The sequence below is a fragment of the Myodes glareolus genome, chromosome 24, assembly GCF_982192425.1.
Source record: "Myodes glareolus chromosome 24, mMyoGla1.1, whole genome shotgun sequence".
Taxonomy (NCBI): Eukaryota; Metazoa; Chordata; class Mammalia; order Rodentia; family Cricetidae; genus Myodes; species Myodes glareolus.
The window spans coordinates 17835302-17858261 of record NC_142049.1 but is presented as its reverse complement, the minus strand read 5'-3'; positions in this window follow the sequence as shown (position 1 = coordinate 17858261).

The following is a 22960-nucleotide window of genomic DNA, read 5'->3' as shown; positions in this document are numbered from 1 at the left end:
TCTGTTTCCCTTGGCGCTCCCTCACTTCCTGCTGGGCTCTCTACCCCTTCCACCTTGTCCCCCCACCCCCGGCATCAAACCCTCTTTGCTTCAGGGGTACCATTTAAAACTGATTCAGAGTGGTTACATAGAAACCATTTTTTTTTATTTATTCAGAATTTCTTTTTTAAAGACTAGCAAATCTTACGAAGTTATTTGCAAGTCTTTACTTCCTATGCCTCGTTGCTTCCTGCTGCTACAATCCCATGTTAATGCAGCCCTTGTGTGTATGTATAACCCACTCTTTCTTTTTGTAAATGTTTAGAATTTACTGCAGTGTTTAGTGTTCTGGGACTTCTGCCATGTCTGACTTGAGCGTGTTTGTTTTGAATCACTCTGTCCCTGAACTTGTGCCCTACGAACTTTTAAAATCCAACTTGTTCCCCCTTTCTTCAAAGCTACGTGTGAAACTCTCAGTATTGATTTCCCCTTCCCCATATGCTTTCCTCTATCTGGAATCTGGGTTCTTATTTAATGAGCTCTCTGAAATGCCAAGCGCATTGCCTCGTGACTGGATGGCCCCGCCAGGCAAAACCACCACGGAGCTTGAACATGGCGTGAGAGGACCAGCAATCGGCCGGTAATTATATGTCAAAGAGAGAGGTGCCACAAAGGAAAAGCAGAGCAGGGGAAGCGGGCACGGGGTCCCAGGTGAGGCGGAAGAGAAGACAGTTCTGAGCAATGGTGCCAAAGAGTCTAGAAGGGAGCCATGCAGAGCCTCCCAGCTGTGGAAGGAGAGAAACCCCAGGCCAAAGACGGAGGCACCAGAGCAGGCCTGGCCTGCGTGAGAGACAGCGAGGTGGGAGGGAGTGTGGACAAGGGACGGAAGAGAAGCGCCGACACAGCTTCAAGCCTCGGAGTCCCTATAAAAGATACGGGGAAGGGAAATGCCAGAAAAAGGTTGTGCACAGGGGACCTGGCAGATGGCTCAGAGAGTAAAGTCACCAGCCTCCAAGCCTGAAGACCTGGGTTTGAGCCCCAGCTTCCATAGGATGGAAGGAGACTCTCAAAAGTGACCTCCACCGCCACGCACCCTAGCATGGGTACACATACTGCCCTCTCACACACGACTAAATAAGTAATATTTTTGAGGTTCCAAACAAAAGAGTGACACAAGAAAACTTTCTTTTCTTTTTAAGAAACTAATTAATTAATTTTACATTTATTTGTTTGTTTGTTTGTTTGTTTGTGGTGTGGAGGCAGGTGGAAGATGTGGAGATCAGAAAACACTTTTTCCAGAATAGGTTCCCTCCTCGTACCAAGTGAGTTCTGGGGATTGAACTCCAGTCACTGGGCTGGGCAGCAAGCACCTTTACCTTCTGAACCATCTCACCAGCCCTGGATTTCTTTTTCACTTAAAAAGACTCGCCTGGTTACCCTGTGGGTCCTGTAGGGATCAAGGGTAACAGCAAAATTAAGAAAACATTTCAGTAACACGCAAGAAGTGATAACGGCTTGAACTGGATCGGGGTGAGGGCATGGTGGGAAGTGGCTAGGACTGGGTGGGGGTGTGAGGGTGCTGAAAGGTGACCTCCAGGTGCTGGGTGTCAGTGGAACTCATAGCAGCTGCTAGGCATTGAATGTGATCCATCAAATGCCCCTCCAGGTGGCTATCAGAGCTGAAGGCATCTCTACCCAGACTCAGCAAAGCCCAGCGGAAGAAGAGATTATCTCTGGTGTTTCTCTCCTACTAGCTAAGAAGCTGTCCCAGAACCCACCTGCAAAGCTATCCTCCTGTCTCTTTAGTCAGAACCGAGTCACATGATATGCCTTCACCAATCAGCAGCAAGGAGACCAACAGGACCTTAGACTATCATCCTTAAGTGTGTCATACCAACTTCACTTTTATAATAGCGAGACATCTTTTTCACCCATTCGCTTGTGATCATTCCAAAGACTGTGCCATACATGATGTGTAATGAATACATGTGCGTTACTGTAGTGTGTGTGTGTGTGTGTGTGTGTGTGTGTGTGTAATGGTAGTATGGTGGTTGGGATGGGATGCAGGACTTCATAGACTCAATCCCTCTTTTCTACTTTTCATTTTTGAGACACTCTTACTAAGTTCACAGACTGACCTTGAACTCGCTCTGTGGCTCAGGCTGGCCTTAAATTTCTAATCCTCCTACACAGTCTCCAGTAGCTGGAATTAAAGGCCTGTGCTACCAGGCCTCTCTGTTACTGAGGAAATTAACATACACCTTTTCAGAGATTGACTCCATTTGCTGTCAGCTACTGTTTTATACTGTTTTATGGTTTCTATTGCTGGGAAGAGATACCATGACCACGGCAACTCCTATAAAGGAAAACATTTGATTGGGGCTAGCTTACAGTTCAGAGGTTTAGTCCATTATCATAATGCTGGGACATGCAGGCAGACATGGTGGTAGAAAGGTAGCTGAGAGTTCTACATCTCATCCCACAGGTAACAGGAAATGAACTGAGTACCACACTGGGAATAGCTTGAGCATATGACACCTCAAAGCCCATCCCCCACAGTGACATTCTTCATCCAACAAGGCCACACCTACTCCAACAAGGTACTCCTAATAGTGCCACTCCCTATGGGCTAAGCATTCAAACACATGAGTCTATTGGGGGGCCATACCTATTCAAACCACCACAGCTACCCACCTCACCATCTAAATTCAAAGCTGTGGAAGAAATGGTGATGATACATCAATTTTCTGACTTATGTGGCTAGACAGGATCCACCCTAATGAACCTGGGAGAAACTGCATAGAGAAAGCAAAAGTACAGATGAAGCAAGCTCCCTGTCTACTTGCTAAGTAAGTGAGCCCCATGCAACAAAACATCTTGCATGTGTATTTTTTGACCATCTTGCATGTGCACTTGCATTGCACATTGTTTGCTGAGTTTTGTTTATGGTATTGGGGATGAAATGTGGGCTTTGTGTGTGCTTGACAAACACTCTGCCACTGAGTTGCATTCCCAGCCCATAGTAGGATCTCTTGAGGAGCTCTACAGTGGTCAGGAGGATGGTTACTCTCAGTTGCCAACACAACAGAATCTAGAATCACCCAGGAAACATGCCTCTGCCCATGCTTGTAAGGGATTATCTGGATGAGAGTAATTGATGTAGCAAGACCTACCCTAAGTGTGGGCAGCTTGGGTCTGGGCTGGCGCACAAAGGAGGACACAAACAGCAGGAACACCATCATCCTCTGTTTTCTGGTTGTGGACACAATGGGTCTCAAGGACTTCCCTAAACTGGGAGCCCAAATCAACCCTTTCTCCCGCAAGTTGCTTTTGTTGGGATAGCTCATCAGAGACACAGGAGAAGAAGCTAAGACACAGAGCAAGGCTCATAGACTGTGACACTGAAGACAGTGTCAGTCTCTGCTGGAGCAAGGACTTGGTCGTCACCATCATCTTTCCATAAATCTTGCTCCCTGGTGCCTCCCTTGTTGCATCCTAGTCTGACCTTAGTCCTAATGAAATTATTTAAGACGAGGTATCGTTTTAAAGAGTTGAAAAGGGAACCAAATACTTAAGTATAGAAGCTATAAGTTCTTAAAATAAAAGAAGAGAAAGATTTCTTACTGTTCTTAATGCTAGTAATAAAAAGTCATAGAAGCATTTTACAGAGTACACAATCAAGCCGCCTTAGCCACGAGAGTAATCAAGTCTCATGCTGTTGACACCGCTGAATGCCTGCTGAATCAAAACTCAACAAAAGAGACACTATCCCTGTCGTCTCCGGGTTTGAACACAACTCATCCTGCCACAGACTGTGCTGTAAACAAGAAGACTGAGCTAATCTCTCCCTGGCAGAACGACATTCTTACCTCAGTAATGGGTGGAGGTGCAGATGAAGCTACCTTCCTTGTTTGGCTTTGCTTTGTTCCTGCGTTAGTCAGCTTTCCATGGCTGTAGCAAAATGCCCAAAAAACCAACTTATAAAGAAAACCCTCATTTGGGTTCACTGCTTTAGAGTTTCCAATCCAATATCGGACAGTCCCACTGCTTTCAGGTCTTTAGAGGACTAGGGTGGGGGGACAGTGCATCATGGGAGGAGTAGGTTGGGGAACGAAGCTGCTCACCCTAGTCTGGATGAGAAAGGAAAGGCAAAGAGCTGGGATCTCAATATCCTCTTCAAAGTCACACCACCAGTGTGACCTGAAGACCTCCCACTAAGCCCCACCTCTTAAAGGTTCCACTGTCTCTCAGAGAGTACCACCAGATGGAGACTAAGCCTTGAGTACGTGGACCTTTGGAGGTAGTTAGATCCAGATGCCAGCAGCCCTGCATCAGCAAAACATTAAACACGCTCTTAAGTTGTGAATTTAGTAATATGCAAAAGTTTGCAGCATTGGAGAGTCTTGTGAATCTTCCAGTTCATCTTAGATCAGTGGAGTTGATGTGTGCACACGTAAGATAAGGCTGCCGAGGCCTCAGCATCCAGACAGCGGCAGACTGTGCTCGACTGAGAAAATAGGAAAACCTGTTGGGCGCTTTTTTTTAGTTAGTGATGGGTGGGGGAAGGCTCCGCCCCCTGTGGGTGATGCCTCCCGTGGACTGGGGGTCCTGGGTTTAATAAGACAGCAGGCTGAGCAAGTCTTGAGGAGCACGTCATTAATTAGGCAGCACCCCTCCATGGCCTCTGCATCAGCTCCTGCCTCCAGGCTCCTGACCTGCTTGAGTTCCTACCCTGACTACCTTTGATGATGAATAGCGATATGAAAGTATAAGCAGGATTAACCCTTTCCTCGCCAACTTGCTTTTGGCCATAATGATTAATCACAACAATAATTCCCCTAGGTGAGACATAACTCAGTGGTAGAACCCTTAATCAACCTGAAGTTTCTGGGTTCCATCAATAGTAACACGCACAGTCAATGATTAACAACAACAACAAAAAACCCCACCTGTATTTCTGTCTGAATTGCCAGCTAAACTATCTTCTCTTTTCAGAGAACATCATTTTTAGATGAAAGAACAATGAACCAAAAACTGTTATTCAAACTTGGGTATTTAGCAGAAATTTTCTTGAAAATAAAATAGCCTGTCATCTCATGAGAAGCAACTGATAGAGATTGTGGCTAATTATAACATTAAATTAAAAGAAAAACAACTTGAATTTCAAAACTTGTGTCTGGCACCATGAGCTGTCCTGGTAGCATTCCAATGAAGATTTTTAGTGGTTACATTAGCAAAGATGGTTTTTCTGATGTTTTGTAAAAGATAGGTCAAGGATGCATCTCCCACAGTGACATGAAACCCGATTATCATGTTTATGCAGCACAAAAAGGATCAGGACCTTTAATTGCTTTCATTTATTTTTCAATGATGGAGAAGGAAGCAAAGGTCTTGTTTGTGCCAGATCACTGAGCTGCATCCTCAGCCTAGGATAACAATTTTTGTTGTCTGTTTTGTTTTGTTTTGCTTTTTGCTTTTTGAGACAGGGTTTCTCCGTTTAGCCCTGGCTGTCCTGGAACTCTCTCTGTAGACCTGGCTGGCCTCAAACTCATGGAGATTCACCTGCTTCTGCCTCTCGAGTGCTGAGATTAAAAGCACGTGCCACCACCACCTGGCTAAGATAACAAATTTTAAGAGTGTCAGAAGACCAAAAGTTCTGAGTATTACTTACTTAAATCCAACCATAATTCATTTGGGATGAAAGAAAGATGGGTCTAGCCTCCCCTGAAGTATGCAGCTGTCTGCAAGCAAAGGACACCTGCAAAGTTCCTGATGCTCTCTGAGGAAGGAGAGACAAGTTCTCATAGGGACCCATGCAGTCTGGTGTCACCACGGCAGAGAGAATTTTGACCTGAGCTGAGGATTCAGCGAATGTTGCATTAAGTCCAGTACGCTCTGTGGCAGGCGGCTAGAGTGGGGGCCAGGAGTCCTTTCTCTGGAAGAACAAGCAGGGCTTGTGAGACATGAGGGGTTCACTCTGCAGTTCTTCACAGCCTCTTCTGCCAACAGGCAGCCCACCAGCTATGCAAGCCCTTAGCAATGAAGCAAGCCCTTCCATCTCCTTACAACACAGCCTCATCTCATTTCTTCCCCATATTTACAAATTAAAAACTCATTGCCACCCACTTCGTTCTCCTGCCACAACATACAATCATTACCACTTCGCAATTCGAAACCCTGAAAGAATCCAGTGTATACATTTTGTGACGCCCAAATTCTTGACATGCGCTTAGGGATTTCCACACAGTAGCCTCGGTTTGTCTTCCTAGATCTCCAAGCTAAATTTAACCTAGGAGTTAAGAGGATGTGCTCCTCAGTAAGGCCATCTGGTGTACATGGTGAGAGTTGTGGATAGTATCATTCTTCTGGATGTGGCTGTCCAGTTTTCCCAGCAACACTTGTTGGAAGGCTTCCCCCCCCCCTCCGCCGTGTATATTTTTGACGCTTTTGCCAAAATAAGATGGTTATAACTGTGGATTTATTTCTTGGTCCTCTATTCTATTCCATCAGTTCCTACAGCCGTGTGTGTGTGTGTGTGTGTGTGTGTGTGTGTGTGTGCGCACGCGCGTGTGCACGTGTGTGTGCATGCACGTGTGCCAGTACCATGATGCTTTTGCCACTGTGACTCTGTGGTATGGTTTGGGGTCAGGAATTATGACGTCTCCAGTACTGTTCTTGTTTCTTAGGATTGTTTTGACTAGTAGATATTTTGTCCTTTTGTTTCTACATGAATTTTATGATTGATTTTTCTAGTTCTGTCAAGAATATCATTGGGAAACTTAAGGGACTTGTGTTGAGTCTATAGTCTGCTTTCAGTAATGTAGCGAGGAGCTGCGGGCAGGCCTGCTTTTCGTCCTGCCCAGCTCCCGCACAGCTAGCTTAGCCCCAGAAATAATAACACACAAATTGTATTCATTTAAACACTGCCTAGCCCATTATCTCTAGAGAGTTAGTTACTGGCTAACTCTCACATCTTGATTAACCCATTTCTAATAATCTGTGTAGCACCACAAGGTGGTGGCTTACCGGAAAAGATTCAGCATGTCTGACCTGGTGGCTGGCTCCATGGTGTCTGCCTCATTGCCCTCTTCCCAGCATTCTGTTCTATTTACTCCGCCTACCTAATTTTCTGTCCTACCAAAGGGCCAAGGCAGTCTCTTTATTAACCAATGAAAATAACACATAACAGAAGGCCCACCTACATCACAGTAATATGCTATATAATAGTATTTTTACAGTACTAATTCTGCCCAATCCTAAGCATGTTTTCCACCTTTTAGTGTCTTCTTCAATTTCATTATTCTTTGTTTTAATTAATTAGACAGTTCTTAATAGAAGAAACATGTAGTCATAAATATTTTAAAGAAAATATCAGGGTATCTACTATTAGAGATCAGGATAATACTAATTAAAACTACTTTAAGATTTTATCTCATTCTCAATCAGAAAGGTTAACAAAGAAACAAAACATGCTGGTGAGGATGTGGAGGAGAAGGAACCCTTATTTGTTATTAGTGGGAGTATAACCTGGTCTAGTCACTGTGAAAGCCAGCATGGAGGTTTCTAGAAAACCTAAAATTAGAACCGCCATATGATCCAGCTGTTCCACTTCTGTGTCTGTACCCAAAGGACTCAGAATCAACAGCAATACGTGTTCTGTTACAACATTCACAAGCACCACAGCGTGGAACAATCCTAGGTGTCTGTCTACAGAGAAATCGCCAAAGAGAAGGTGTCACACATGCACGCTAGAATTTCATTCAGCTGTAAAGGAAAATGAAATCACGACATTGGCAGGGAAAAAGATGAACTAGATGAAACTGTTGGTCATTGTTAGGTGAAATAAGCTTTATTCAGACAGATACCACACTTTTTTCATAGGTGGATCATAGATATAATGACCCTAGAAATGAACCTTCAAACATGGCCAAATGTTTTTTTTTTAATTTAAAATCCACACTCAAAAGGATAGAATTAGTCCTGACACCGTGTACAAAATTAGCTCAAAATAGATCTAAGACCTGAAACTATAAAACTCGTACAGAGAAGTCTTCATGGCACTGAATTGGCAAGGATTTCCTCGCTGTGACACCAAAGTCTGACACTTGCTGCATGACTTCTCCTGGGGAGACTATTTACCCCAGAGCAGAACGATTCTTTCCAAGTCTGTCTAGGTGAACCAATGACTTCATGGCGGTTGTTTGCAAAAATACAGGCAACTCAAGGGCAGTCACACCACTGGGAAGTTTCCTGCACAATTTATAGACAGCTCTACTCCATAGAGTCTCTTCTCAACAATGGTTTGCTCCGTGTATGGTCTCAGGGGAAAGAGGGGCCCTTGTGAGCCTTATGCGTCTCTGCACCCCCCGCTAGGGTATGCTAACAGACAGGATCTGCTGAGAGTTTCACGCGGGTATCACAGCTTCCCCAACCCAAGATGGCAACGCTCATGTCCAACCCAGAGGAACAACCACACGGCAGCACCAAAAATGAAAAGAAAGTAGTCGGCCACATTTAACACGTCTGTGCACCAAAGCGCACAGCCAAGGAAGTGAAGATGTAACTTCCAGAATGGGAGAAAACGTTTGCGAGCCACACATCTGATGAGGGATTAACATTCAAGACATATAAAGAGTTTCTACAACGTGACCGTAGCAGTGAAAAAGACGACCTGAATTTTAAAGTAGGCAGAAGATTTGAACAGGCATCCCTTAAAAAAAAAGAAAGAAAGAAAGAAAAAAGACCACTGTCTCTAATAACTAGGGAAATACACCTTGAAACTACAATGAAATATTTCCTGTACCCAATTAGGATAGTTACTACAGAAAAATTTAGAAACTGGTAAGTGTTGGTAGGCTGCGGAGAAACCCTTGGGCATTGTTGGTGTGATTGCAGAATGCTGCAGCTTCAATACTAGATGGAATGATGGCACCTCAAAAAAAAAAAAAACTAAAAGCAGAAATTACCATACAATTCATCAACTCTGCTTCTGGACATACTTGTGAAAGAGCTGAGAGCAGAACCTTGGAGAAATGCTTGTGCACCCACGCCCATCGCAACACTCTCCAGAACGGCCCAAGAGCAGAAGCAAGGCGAGTGTCTGTCGGTGGATAGATGGAGAAGTGAAGCATGGCGTAGCGGACAATAGAATATAATTTAGCTGCAGAGAAGGAAGACTTCCTGACACATGCTACCATGACATCTGAAGATATTCTCAGAGGGAAAAAGGTCATAAAATTCTGGGATTCTACTTTGATGGGTGCCTCGAGGAGTCAAATTCATATTGACAGATAGTAAAGGGATGATTTCTAGGGGCTGGAGAAAGAGTAAAAAGCTGGTATTTGAGTTTGTTTGTTTTTTAAGACAGATCTCGTATAGCCCAGGCTTAGCCTTGCTAGGTAGTGGAGGATGACTTTGAACTTCTGATCCTCCTACTTGAAGCCCCTACTTGTTCTCTGGAGGCCTCTGGGACTATGCTGGCGAACGACTGGCTAAGTCTCTCCTCCTGACATAACTGCAAGGAAGTAAAGCATATAACTCGAGACTCCTTCACACCACCCTAAGTCCCAGGCCCTAGCTTGTAAACTGGGTTTGCAGATTCTGGGCAGTCGGGAGAACAATGTTTCCAGAAGCACTGAGTCAGGTGAAGGAGCGCACAGAAGAAGGACCAGATGGCTCCAGTGTGGTGTGACGGGAAGAGAAACAGGCAATCCCGCTAGGAGAAACCCAGACGATAAACAAACAAGGCAGGGTGGACCGAGACCAAATAATGTGGACGGCTCAGCGGTCATGGAACACTCTAGAGCTGACAGGTTCTTCTCTCTTTATGTCCAGAGACCAAAACTTTCCACTAAGGACATAGCCCTCCCAAGACAAAGTCATAAAGGCCAAGGCTATAGGGCCCATGACCCACACACTGGCTTAACCTCAAGAAGGTGCCTCTTTCTTGGAAGGTTGTAACCAGGCTTTAAGGGGAGGTCATTCCAGATCCCCAAACTACAACAACAGCAGAGGCACCCAGGACCACAAAATCTATCAACTCTGTCCACAAGGCTGTCAACCCCCATGTGTACCCCACACAGGACTACAGAATCTTCTTAACTCTCTACTGCCACTGTCGGTCTTTGCCACCAAGCTGAGTGTAAGAAACACATGAATGGATCGGGGAAGTGGGGGCACATCCACTGTTTGTAAGCAAAAACTCCACTGATTTTAATCCAGGGAAGTCTTCCCCTCCAAGTATGCAAGTCTGGGGACTTTATCCAAACCCAAAAGTGGGGCCTAGACACTGGAGACATTTACGTTTCTCATTGAGAATCGTGGCCCCGAGGGCTGAAGAGATGCAAGAGCAGTTGCCACTCTTGCAAAGGGTTCAGATTTGATTTCCAGCATCCTCGTTGTAGCTCTTGCTCCACCCACTGTAATAGTTTCAGAGAATCTCATGCCTTCTAATCTCCCAGGCATGCATGTGGTACACATGCAGGAAGAACACACATACACATAAAATAAATGTATCTTTATGAAAAGTTTTTTTTTAAAAATAAAAAATCACTGTCTTGTCAATCAAAGGTTCTCATGTAGTACAGTAAGGGTCAACAGAGGTGGCTGAAGATCAGAGCAAATAAAATATTTAGAAAAGAAATACAGATTGGGAATGTAGTGTGGATTTGCCTGGTATAACCAAGTCTCTGAGTTCAATTCCCAGTAAAACATACACACACACACACACACACACACACACACACTCCAAAAGGATCTAAATTATGATCCATTAACAAATGAGTCAATAAACAAACTGTGGCGACATATTTAATGAAAGAGCAATCCATCTTAAGAATGAAGGGGAGTGCCATGTGCTGCAATAAGGGTGAATCTTAGAGATGATAAGATGTGAAAATAAGCCAACCTCTCTCTCTCTCTCTCTCTCTCTCTCTCTCTCTCTCTCTCTCACACACACACACACACACACATACACACACTAGCACAGTTTCACAACACAAGCCATGTAGATCTGTCAAATTCATAGACAGAAAGTAGACCGAAAGTCAACAGGGCCTATAGGAATGGAGAATTGTTGCTTAATTAATACAAAGTTTCAATTTTAGAAGTTAAAAAAAAATCTCTAGAGATGGACGAAAGGGTTGTTTGCACAGTAATGTTCATGTGCTTATTGCACCAAGGTGTAAATATGAAAGGGTTGAAATGTCACCTTATTTGATATGTTTATCTTACCGTGACTTTAAAAATACATTTTTTAAGAAATATACTTGATGGAGATGAATAAGGCCTGTGTGCTGCTCACTTCCTGTTTACCCTATGGGTGAAGGAACCAACTTCATGTTCCCCCGAAGAACACGAGACAGTCACACCTAACACCCAACACTGGAGAGACCGTGATGACAAAACTTTGGTGGTTGCACGGTCCCACAGCTCAGTGGGGGAGGAATAACATCAAACCTCACTCAGGCATCCAGGTGTCAAGCCTGCGAGCAAAGAAATACAGCCAAGTTATGGGCAACAGCTACTACGTTGTAGTAACATGAGGGTGGCGTGGCCTGTTGAGTGGATGTCATCAGTTTGCTTGAATAGTGCTGTAGTCTGGCCAAGAACTGATGCCTGATAGATTGAGGATCTAGTAGGTTGTAGCCAACAGGAAGCTGACCACGTGGAGGCTTTTTTTTTTAAATTTTGGAGTATCTTCTTGGCAATAGTAGAGGAGTGAATGGTTAGGGCTTTGGGAGCCTCATGAAGCTCAAAGATGTCAAGGTGAAAACGGAAGTTGAAATTTAAGGCTCCACAATACAAATGAAACTCTACAAACTACAAAACACTGCTGAGACAAATGAAAGAAAACCTAAAAAAAATGGGGAGATGCACCATATTCATGAACAAGGATGCTTGGCTTTGCTAAAATGCCAATTTATCAAATGTTTTCCGCTCAGTCACCATAAAACTAAAGACATTTTTGAGACTATACCTCCCCACTTGTGTGCCTGTATCCATCCCACTGGTCAACCTCCAGAGGGTCTTACCATACTGGACGAACTTCTCAGTGTGCCAATCATGCCAATGAGATTGGGCCTTCAATAAGGCACCCAGGGAGGATGACTCCGTGTGGTAAAGGAGCTGGATCTGAGTTAGCTTCCTCGAGCCCACCTAAAGTGGAGTTGGAAAGGGACAACCAACTCCACAAAGTTGTCATCTGACCTCCATACACATGCCACGGCATGTGTGCGTGTACACGCACAACCAATGAATACATTTTAAAAAGAAAAATGTCTTTTTAAGGTACAGCTCTCCTATAGAGAGCCAGCTTGGAGAAAAAGGAATTCCTGTCTCCTGACCACAGTCCTCAGGCCCTATCTACAACTCCAGTCAGACCTCCGTGTATAGTGAGTGACATTTCAATTGTATTTTAATAAATAAAGACTGCCTGGAGATCTGAGAGTAAAACAATCCCACTGGTCAACCTTATAGACCAGGTTATGGTCACACAACACACACCTTTAATCCCAGTATCCACAATCACACACACTTTTAAACCCAGAGGGGCACGCCTTTAATCCCAGCCCTAGAGAGGAATATAGGACAGGGCTAGACAGCTCTCAGACACAGTCTTATTCTGAGATTCTGAGAGGCAGGACTGCCATTTCAAACTGAGGTCAAGGCAAGAGCCAGTGGCTGTCTGTTTTGCTTTTCAGATCTTCAGGTTGAGCCCCAATTTCTGACCCCGAGTTTTTATTAATCATGCATCGTTCATGATCCCAGGTCTTACCATCTTTAACAAGACTCTGTGGTCCTATGCTGTTCTTTTTGTTCTGATCCTGGTTTGTTATGAATTTATACCAACTTTCCAAGTAGGCCCTGCCCTGCCCTGTACAGACATTGAGGTGGGGGACTTCCTTCTACACCCTGAACCCTAATTCTCATCTCCATCTGCCATACTGACTCTAGACTCAGTTCTTAAACTTGGAGGGATAGAGACAGGTCAAACCCTCAGGAACTCTCTGGAACAAGAGTGAAGCCTTGTAAAGCTTCTCGGACTGATTTCAGCACAACCACCTGCACTGAGACCTCACGTCTTAGAGAAGAGAGAAATCTTGGACTCTCTAGCCTTGATCTTTCTCTCTCTTCCAGGGAGCTGGTTGGCTTCTCTCCATCACTCCTCATTCATCGAGTGAGAAAGAACAAATTTTCTGGCACCAGGCACAACGCATGACCAGGGAAGCTGAACCTGTGACCGCCGGCTATAGTTCCCCACTTGTGTGCCTGGATCCATCCCACTGGCCAACAACCTCCAAAGTGTCTTACCATACTGTACTAACTTCTCAGTATTCTGACGTAAGCCTCATAAGTAAAAAAAAAAAAGGGGGGGTGGAGTGGGACTTGGGCTCTCAGTTTGAGGGGTACAGCCCATCATGGCGGGGAGGCAGGGCAGTGGGAGCGTGAGGTGGCTGGTCTCATTGTGTCTGCAATCTGAAGCAGAGGAGCGTGCTAGTGAGTCACTCACTTTCGTCCTTTGATCTAGTCTAGGGCTCCAGCTCACAGAATGAGGCCATCCTCACTCAGGGTGGGTCTTCTCTTTTCACCTAAACTCTAGGTGAGCCCAGATCCCATCAAACTGACGAGACACACCGTTGCACATCCCCAGTGAGTTCTGCGGTGAGCCCATTTCCCGTCGACACTCTGACGTTGCTCTTGTGAAGAACATAAAGCTTCTTGGTTTTGTCCTTGCTTAACCCCAACTCCACCCAGCTCCAGCCTCAGATTGCAGCCATCTTCCTGTCCATCATTCAAGCAACATCTCTGTCTGCCATCCCCAGATGGTGACAGTGGCTGACTGGTAGCACCAAGGTTCCCCCATCTGCCCTGGGAATCCCAACAAGTTGCTCCTCCTGCTCACCACACACCTTACAGCATTTCTACAAAGCCCATACTCGCTCGTTTCCATCAAGTGGGCAGGAGAGGAAAAGGGAACACGTGCACATGTGTACGCACCTGTGAGAAAGCCGTTGCTCTCCTCCCTCTGCGCTGTGGGGAGGCATTATGGCGGGGAGGCGTGATACACACATAGAACCATATTGTCAGGTACCAAATCTCAGCTCTGCCACTCATGAACTCTGTGATCTTGGGCAAAGTATTTGACTGCTCTACTTCCTTTCCAAAGAAAAACGGGAATAATATGTGATATTTACCAATCTTGAAGTTGCTATGGCTACTGAATGAGTTTCTAAACATAAAGTGTTTAGCACGACCCCTAGCACACAGTGCTCAACACACGTGAGTAATCATGAATCACCGTGAGCATTGCCCTGTGACAGACACGGGGGACACAAAACAGACAAATCTGCCCCCTCGCTATTTATTGAAAGGTCGCATTTGTGCTGCACTTGAATGGGATCCAGGCTATGCATGCCTGCTGCCGTGAAGCTCACCCTCTAGGAAGATGGGAGGCGGACACTGTAGATACCAGTGGCAAACTGTGGTCTAGGCACGGGAAGGAAAGAGGAGCCGGGACTGAGCAGGGTAAAAGTAGAAGAGGGGAGGTCATAGGCGGCTGCTGTTATTGGCAGTTCAATGAAGCAGCCCACGCACGGCCACATTAAAGCAAGCGTCATGAGAGGCGCCTGAGGGGATGGGTGAAGACGGGAAAGCTGAGGAGAAGGAGAGCTTGGGTACTGATACACTGAAAAGCCACGAAGACCCATAATATAATTTCCAGTAAGGGATACGGCAGGTCCTGTTCAGTGAGAAGGAAAGTGAGGCTGGAGGACCAGCCACAGATAAAAGATCCTGCTGGCTCCATAACAGCTCTCGTCAGCCCTCACTCAAACACAGCTCACTGCTTCTCACTGCCCCCTGTCCTGAACGGGAAAATGGAACAATCTGAGCTTTACCACCCACCCCCTTGAAGCCCTTCGCCTGCACACGGGTCACAGGGCTTATTTTGACTTGGTATCACCCCGACCCCAAGGTGTCACCACGTGCAACCTTTTGCTCATCAAAAGTTTCTTTTCACTGGCTGTGCAAAGGAGGCCCTGCCCCCCACATTCCATCCCCCACAACCACTGGGGTGACACCCAAACCAGTAGCCACAGGTAAATGCGCCTCTCCCTGGGATGCAGAGTTAAATACACAATCACAGAGGTGTGACCTGGGTCCAGAATGGAAGGGACCTAGGTGCCAGGGATGACCAATCCTCCAAGAATCCCCCCCTGGATGCTCCTCCCAGGAGACACCCTTCCCTAGAATAGGCCAAACACCCATATAAACAGCGCATCCACAGAATCCCACTGTCCCAGGCTTTCCTCCCTCAGCCCTGGCTATTTTTATCTGGGGAGCAAGAAGGGGGGGTGGGGTTGCCAGGCAGGGCCACGCCGCTGTTTATGTCTGAAATTTGAAAAGATGCACAGTGTACTTGGGAGGAGGCGTTGCTGGGAAAGGAATTTCAGAGGAGCATTTCAAACCTGGCGGGGTGAATAGGTGCCTTGTGTTCAGGCTTATGACTCTGGAAAGGCTCCTCAAGCCATGGCGTGAAGAGAGGCCACGGACGGGTGCAAATGTCTATGTGTGAGATTTCGGTGGATGGAGACTCAACTCCCTCGGTTGAGAGGATCAACTGATGTCAGACTTGGGGGGCTTTGGGAGGAAGTCCTTGCGCCGTGCCATGGAGACTTCTCTTCATGTCTCCCACATTTACATTTGAGTATTCTTTTTGGTTCCCACCTCTCCGGGCCCCACTCAGTTCTTAGCAGACTCCACGTCAGCTTCTTCCATTCAGCAAACTGTTTAGTACCGATTCCCTCAGGAACACACCTATCAATTCTCTGCTTTTTGACTGCAATGTAAGGGTCCTTTTCATAGTCGTATAATCTTAGTAACAGACACAAAACTTCAGTTCTGCCTGGGGACTTCATTCCACAAGTGCTACGTCACGGCTGTCTGTCGCTTGAACTGGCTTCAAACTCACCACGTCGTCAATGCTGGCCTTGAACTCTTGATCGCTGCCTTTATGAGATTTCAAGACTGGGATAACAGGTGTGTGCCACCAGGCCCGGATGGTGTTCTTTGTTCAGTCGTGGGAATCAGGACGTGGGAAGTGTTGTCAGTGATATCAAACAAAGCCCGGTTGAACGAATAGCGCGCTTGCTTTCTTCTTTCGTCTTCATCCTGAGGTTAGACTGGCCGTGGCGTGGCACTGTAGGTCCTAGGTCAGCCTGCACGTGGCTCTTCCTAGGTAGAGAGGTTCTCAGAAGGGTAGGGATGAGTGCCGAAGGGGACTTCTACCTTGGTGTAACATTTAAAGTGTATCACATCCCTAGGATCACAGTTCTAGCTTGTCTCCTTGGGTCAGGGGAGGGGTAGATGTCAGGAATCTTTTGTTCTATCAGCAAACCTTAGCGACTCAGAAAACACCTCAGCAACAGAAGGCTGTCATGTGATAGGACAGAACCCCAACTCTAGCACAAGTTTGGCCCTTGACAGCATTTGTACTTCCTTGGCCCCTACAACCTCTTCATTGATTGGCACTGTGCTGGTTGGTTTTATGTCAACTTGAAGCAAGCTAAAGTCTTCAGAGAGGAGGGAGCCTCAATTGAGAAAAGTAGACAAGTCTGTAGGGCATTTTCTTAATTAGCAATTGATGGGGGGAGGACCCAGCCCATTGTGGGTGGAGTCATCTATGGACTGGTGGTCCTGGGTTCCATAGAAAGTGAGAAAACCAGTAAGCAGTACCCCTTCATAGCCTCTGCATCAGCTCCTGCTTCCAGGTTCCTGTCTGTTTGAGTTCCTGTCCTGACGTCCTTTGGTGATGAACAGTGTGAACAGTGATGTGGAAGTATGAGCCAAATAAACCCTTTCCTCCCCAAGTTGCTCTTGGTCAGGGTGTTTCCTCACAGCAATAGGAACCCTAACTAAGACAGACCAGCATCACTTTCCTTGAGTAGGGGAGAGTCTGCGAAATTCATTCTTTATAAGATTCATATTCTCCCCCTCCCTCTTTCCTTCTCTCCCTCTCTTCTTCCTTACATTCTGTTCAACCATTTCTCTTTTCTCTGTATTTCTGCCTCTTCCATGTTCTCCCTTCATTATTGTGTTTGATCAGAAACCGGGGTTCAGAAACTCGAAGCTACCTCCACCCCCGTCTCTTGCTGTCCGTCCTCCACACCATCTCCACGGTGGATGCAGGCTGCTCATCCTTCAGTGGACTGATGACATATTTAAATTTTTTGATCAGCCGTCATCTGATCTTATCTACAGCCCCAATCGTTGGCTTCTTAGAGAAAGAGAGCCCAGGTATCTTTGAGTTCTAGAGAAACCATGTGATGTGATCATAGTGAACCCGAGGTCCTGAATGGTGGCTTTTAGTGAGGGGGGAGTCGTTGTGTGGGAGACCTCACTCTTCTGTTTGCCTCTAGTCTTAGCCAGAGGACCATGATGATCTCCACACACAGGGCACACAGTATCTCCCACAGTAGTGAGAAAGGAGAGGAGGGGGTGCAGTGCCTAACTTGCTCCTGTACTCAATAGTCTGTACTACTACTAGGCTCAGCTGGGTTTGCTAGCGAATTCCTGTCACCTCAGCAATCAGGAAGCTCAATCAGAAGGATTCTGAGTTCAAGGCTAGCCTGGGCTACATAGTGAGACCCTGTTCAAAAGAGAGAGAGAGAGGTGAAGAGGCAGGCAGGCAGGCAGGCTAATACTAACAAGTCAATATCCTAAGGATAAAAGCTAATCCCAGTGTCATTGTCAATGGCTTTTCAAAAAGACTGGGACTTGCTTCCTCTGCATATACTGGATTTTGGCGCTCCAGTCTGTTTGGACTCTCACCTTTCCTGGACCTGGAGGGAGGGGGGAGGAACTTGAACTTCCCACAGGGCAGGAAACCCTGACTGCTCTAGGGGATGGAGAGGGAGGAGGAGAGGGAGTGGGGGGAGTGGGAGGGTGTTGGGAGGAGGGGCTGAATTGGAAACTTTTATAATTTAATAAAAAAAAAAAAAGCTAATCCCACCTAACACTGCTGTTTTCCTTTGCACATTCTACGTTTTCTCCTCTGAAAGGAATAATCTAAATGCAGCAGTAGCAATAGCTGAGATGTCGAGACACCCTAAGATGAAAGAAGTGCCAGGTTTCGTAAGGACAAGAGAGCTTCGCAAATCTGCACGTCAGTGGATCTTCTTGTTTGTTATTCACTTTTATCTGGGCTGTTGGTTACCGCTGTTGCTGTTGTCAGGACAGGCTCTCAAGCAACCTACATGCCTGATCCTCCTGCTGCCTCCTCTCAAGTGCTGAGATTACAGGCCTAAGAGAAGCTGATAACTGGGATGCAGGAAACCATAGCTCAGAACCAGCTCAGGTCTAGGGTATCGGAGGCAGTCCCCTAGGTCCCAGGGCAGAGGACAGAAGGAATCAGGCTCCCAAGAGGCACAGGGCCTGCAAAGTGGGCACCTTCGGGACTACAGAACCTCGGCGTCCTTCCTCAGACCTGTTTGGGAGACGATGAGGACAATGGTGATGAAGGCGATGATGATGGTGACAAAGATGACAGGGTGGTTGTGGTGGTGATGGTGATGGTGATGCTACATAAATCAAGACAGCCTCACCCCACTCACCCCACACACACACATGGATGCTCAGTAGTAAAGACATGGGGGAGGCATGAGTAAAACCTTTGCCGTGATTTCCATTTATAAACAGCAGGGTTTTGCTGGAATACCAACCTACTATGAATTCAGGGAGAAACTGCAGACTAAGGCTTCCAAAAACCCCGGTTTCCCTAAACATGCCCTGCTAGGTCTGTGTCTTAAGTGACGCGGGGTTTCCCTGTTCCCCTGTGTCCTCATCGCGCACAGACATGTGGGGACTTGGAAGTGTTTCATTAAGTTACCCCGTGTTCTTTATTCTTAGAACATTTTCCTCTTCAGCTGTCACTTGCACAGTGTTAGAGTAAGAAAATGACACTTTCCAAACATGTCAATGGGGACCAGGAGGCTCCGCTTCCAGACCCAATTCTGGCCTGAGGAGGGTTTTCTGTATTCCATGTATTTTCTGTATTCTTCTATGGCCCTTTGCCTCTGGAAAAGACGGCAACCCCCACCACTCATTACAACCAATGTTTGTCGTTGCTATGCTCTTATTTTTAGCTTCTTTTACAAATACAGAAAACACACACACACACACACACACCAAAGGCAAGCACTTACTGAAAGCAGTGTATAAGGGTCTAGGAGAAAAAGAGAAAATTGATCACCCTGCATCCAACACCAGTCCCTTCTCCAGGTCCAGGTGTCAAGAGTTCACATCTTACTTTAATTCTCAAAAATCTCTGGGGTGCCTTCATTTACAGGTTGAAAACAAAGGCCCAGGGGGTTAAGAAACTCGCCCAAAATTTCTAAACAAAACTGAAATTTGTATCCCAGGCTGTCAGACATGAAAGGAATTGCCCTGGTCCTTAACTGTTTTCTAGCTGAAGAGAAACAGGATACCTGTTTCTTGTGGCCTTTGTGAAAAGTTTCGCTTCATTTTGTTTTGTTTTATTTTATTTGTATATGGGCATGGTATGTTTGGGTGATTGGGCATGAAGGTGTGTGTGTGTGTGTGTGTGTGTGTGTGTGTGTGTGTGTGTGTGAAGGCCAGTAGTCAATCATCCCTCAAACAACATCCACCTTGGTTTTTGAGACACACTCTCCCTAGCCTGAAGCTCCCCAAATGGGAGTGGTTATCTGGCCCGTGAACTTCAGGGATCCCCCTGTCTCTACCTCCTAGCCCTAGAACTGAAAGTGTGCCACATGTTTGGGTTTTACAAAGGGGTTCTGGAGATTGAACATCGGTGGTCATTATGCCTACTTTACCCACTGAGCTACGTCTGTAGACCCACTAGACTGATTGCAATTATCTCCAAGTTTCCACCAAAAGGTGTGACTTGCCCTGAAATGTGACCATCTATCTCTGGTCACACGAGGAAGAGCTGAACATTCAAGGGGTAAGAAGGAAGAGCCACCTTTGCTCCTCCCTGGCCAGTCTTGGGAACTGTATTTCAGAGAGGCAGCCACAAGTAAGCATTGCCCAAGACCAAGGAATCCAGAAGCAAACCTCCTTGGGAAAACAGTTAAGGACCCAGCAGCCTTAAGCTGTGAGGAGAGAGAAGCAGGGAGAGGTCTAAGGAGAGCCCAGGGCAACTCACTAAGGATACCTGGATACATGTCCTGCTTACCTGGGACAGACAGTGTTGCTGCTAAGTGAAGAACTGCTTGCTGACGCTGAGACCCTGGACAGATACATCTGTGGAACTCTGTTGGTGGCCCAGACCCACACTTAGCAAGGCACTTCCACGGTGTCTCGCTGTAAGAAACAGAGGCAAGTATTTTATGGGACACAATGCAGTGTCCTGGGGATATTGTCTGTGTTCTAAGAGTCAATTGAATTGAATGTACAGGACAGCCACCAACGTGCATCCAACAATATTTAGGTCCCTGTTACACTATTAGGTGTACTAGCTCCAGGGGTGGCCTTTGTGACCAATCGAAAACAGTGGAGGCGACGTGTGTCTGACTTCCAGAGCTAAAAAGGATACAGACGTATTTGGGTCCCATCTAGCCTCTACATCACCCACCGTGGATGTCAGCCACCATGTCCTGGGCACACTCGGTAGCTATAATAGGAGACCCCTACGGAGAAGAACCTCGACAGCTAACCAACAGCCAGCCCCAAGCTGACAATCGTGTGACAGCCACCTTAGCTGGGAGTCCTCAAGCCTCTGGAAAGCTCTCAGCTCACTGCAGCTGCACTGACATCCAAGTGTAACCTCAGGAGACAACCCAAGCCAGAAAGGCCCAACTGAGTGGCTCCCAAATCCCTGACTGTAGAAACCGCAGGCAATGGTAAATGATTACTGCTGTTTTAAAGCCACTAAATATGGGGGAGGTTTGTTACACCGCCATGACAACTAGAAGATGGAGCTGTGCCATCCTGGGACATCCTGGACTGCCTCAAGGGTCCTGCTCTAGGCTTTGGCCCTAAGCTCTAGCCTCGGTAGAGCTGAACACTGGGTGTGGTATGCTGGCGAGCTTCATAGACGGCCTGCTACTGAGAGCAACAACAATCCCAGAGCACCAAGATTCCGTGGAGAGGTGAGCTGAATGTATGCGAGGGTAATCATAAACCACAGCGAAGATGAAGTCCCACCCACTCAGCAGACCAGGACCAGATCCAGGAGAGACGGGGTCTCAGCGGTCCAAGGTGGAAAAAGTCACAGGCTCAGCCTTGATGCGACTATCAGAAAGATGCAAAAATGTAGGTTGTATCACTAAATGCACAGGACTCAGACAAAGGTGGTGCACACACACTCCCACGTTGGACATATCAACAGGGCTGAATTCCATTTTAAATCGCTCTTTCACGGGCAATGGAGGTAGTCTACCTTCATGAGGATTTCTATGAACCACTCGAGATCTGTTGGTTGAGACAAACGAGAAAGGGTAGAAGAAGCAAGGATGCCCAGACCAAAAGAAGGAATTGCTGCTGATGGAGAAAGCAACACACTAGTTTAAAGAGGGAGAGGCCTGCTGTGTACAAGAGACTCAAGAGGCACAGACAGAGGGTGGAAACGGATCCGCTCGAGTCATTGCAGATTCCACAGAGACAAGAGCACAGGCTGCTACCTAAGCCGAGAACTTCCTAAGTGCTAGAAACCATGAAAAGGTGGGGCATGGCCTCTGAACATTAGACCACGAGCAAATCTGAACAAAGTGTGCTGCCCAGCCTGCAGGGGTGTCATGGAAACAGCTCACATGCTGTCTCTCCGGAAAGAGCATCTCCTGAGTTCAGTCAGAGCTCTTTGCCACTCTGAGCAGCTCTGTCGATGGCTCCTGGTTTCGTGAGTGATGTCATGTGACACCGCTGCTTCAGCTAGTGTGTGAAATACCTGGGGACTCTTGGGGAAGTGAAGATTCCAAGGCAGAGGCTCTGGAGAGGGCCCGAGAGTCTGTGTTTCCCACAAGCTCCCAGCTGCCATGAGAGTCTGTAGACCACGGCAGGGCAGACAGAAGTTAGAACTTAACCAGTGACTGTTGCTGGCATCAGGTGGCTTTTCAGAAACATGGAGTGAATGCAAAGTAGTTTAGAAAATTACAAATTATTCTAGCCGAGAACAGTGAACAGAATCAGGACTGCCCAGCGAATAGGACTCCTGTGTTGGGTGGGACAAGTGTCTATGTGCCACTCAGGGCTTTCTGAAGTTGTGACCTTTGATTCTCAGAATCCAGTCTTCAAAATATCCGACTGAACACCATCGTGAGCTGTCTGCATCCTCCGGAAGGCAGTGTGCTGTTATATCAAACTGCCCCCATGGCCCATTCACTGCCAGGGTGGTTATTAAAGTCTCAGTATCTTAGTGTGTACCCAGGAGCCCATGCGACCACAAAGCATCAGACATATAAAAAAATGGCTGCTGCCTTTTCGTTAAAACTAATCATAATAGATGATCAGTAAACGCGTGCTTCCGTCATTACAAAGATGAATTATCTAGTGAATATTTGCCCTTGGTTGGAGTTGCTCTTCATTGAGGCACCCCACAATGCATGGCAAATATGACCCCACTTTGCAGACAAGTCCAGTCTGTTTGCAGACAAGTCCAGTCTGTTGTCAACCAGAATGTGACATGAGAAATGCATTGTAACTTAAGAGTCTGGTATTTCCTCATAAAGAAAATTTTTAATTAGTTAGTTTATTTATTTTCTGATTGTTTTTGTTTTTCGATACGGGCTTTCTCTGAGTAGCAGTCCTGCCTGTCTGATCTCATAGAGATCCTCCTGCCTCTGCCTCCCAAATCCTGAAATCAACGGCATGCACCACCATCCCTGGCTTAACAAGAACTAGTTTAATTTTTTTTTAAAAAAAAAAAAAAAAGGAGAGATTGATGCTTCTAGAAAGCACTTTGCTCCTGGCCCAGCAACTTATAAGTTTCCATCCCTCTAACAAAGGA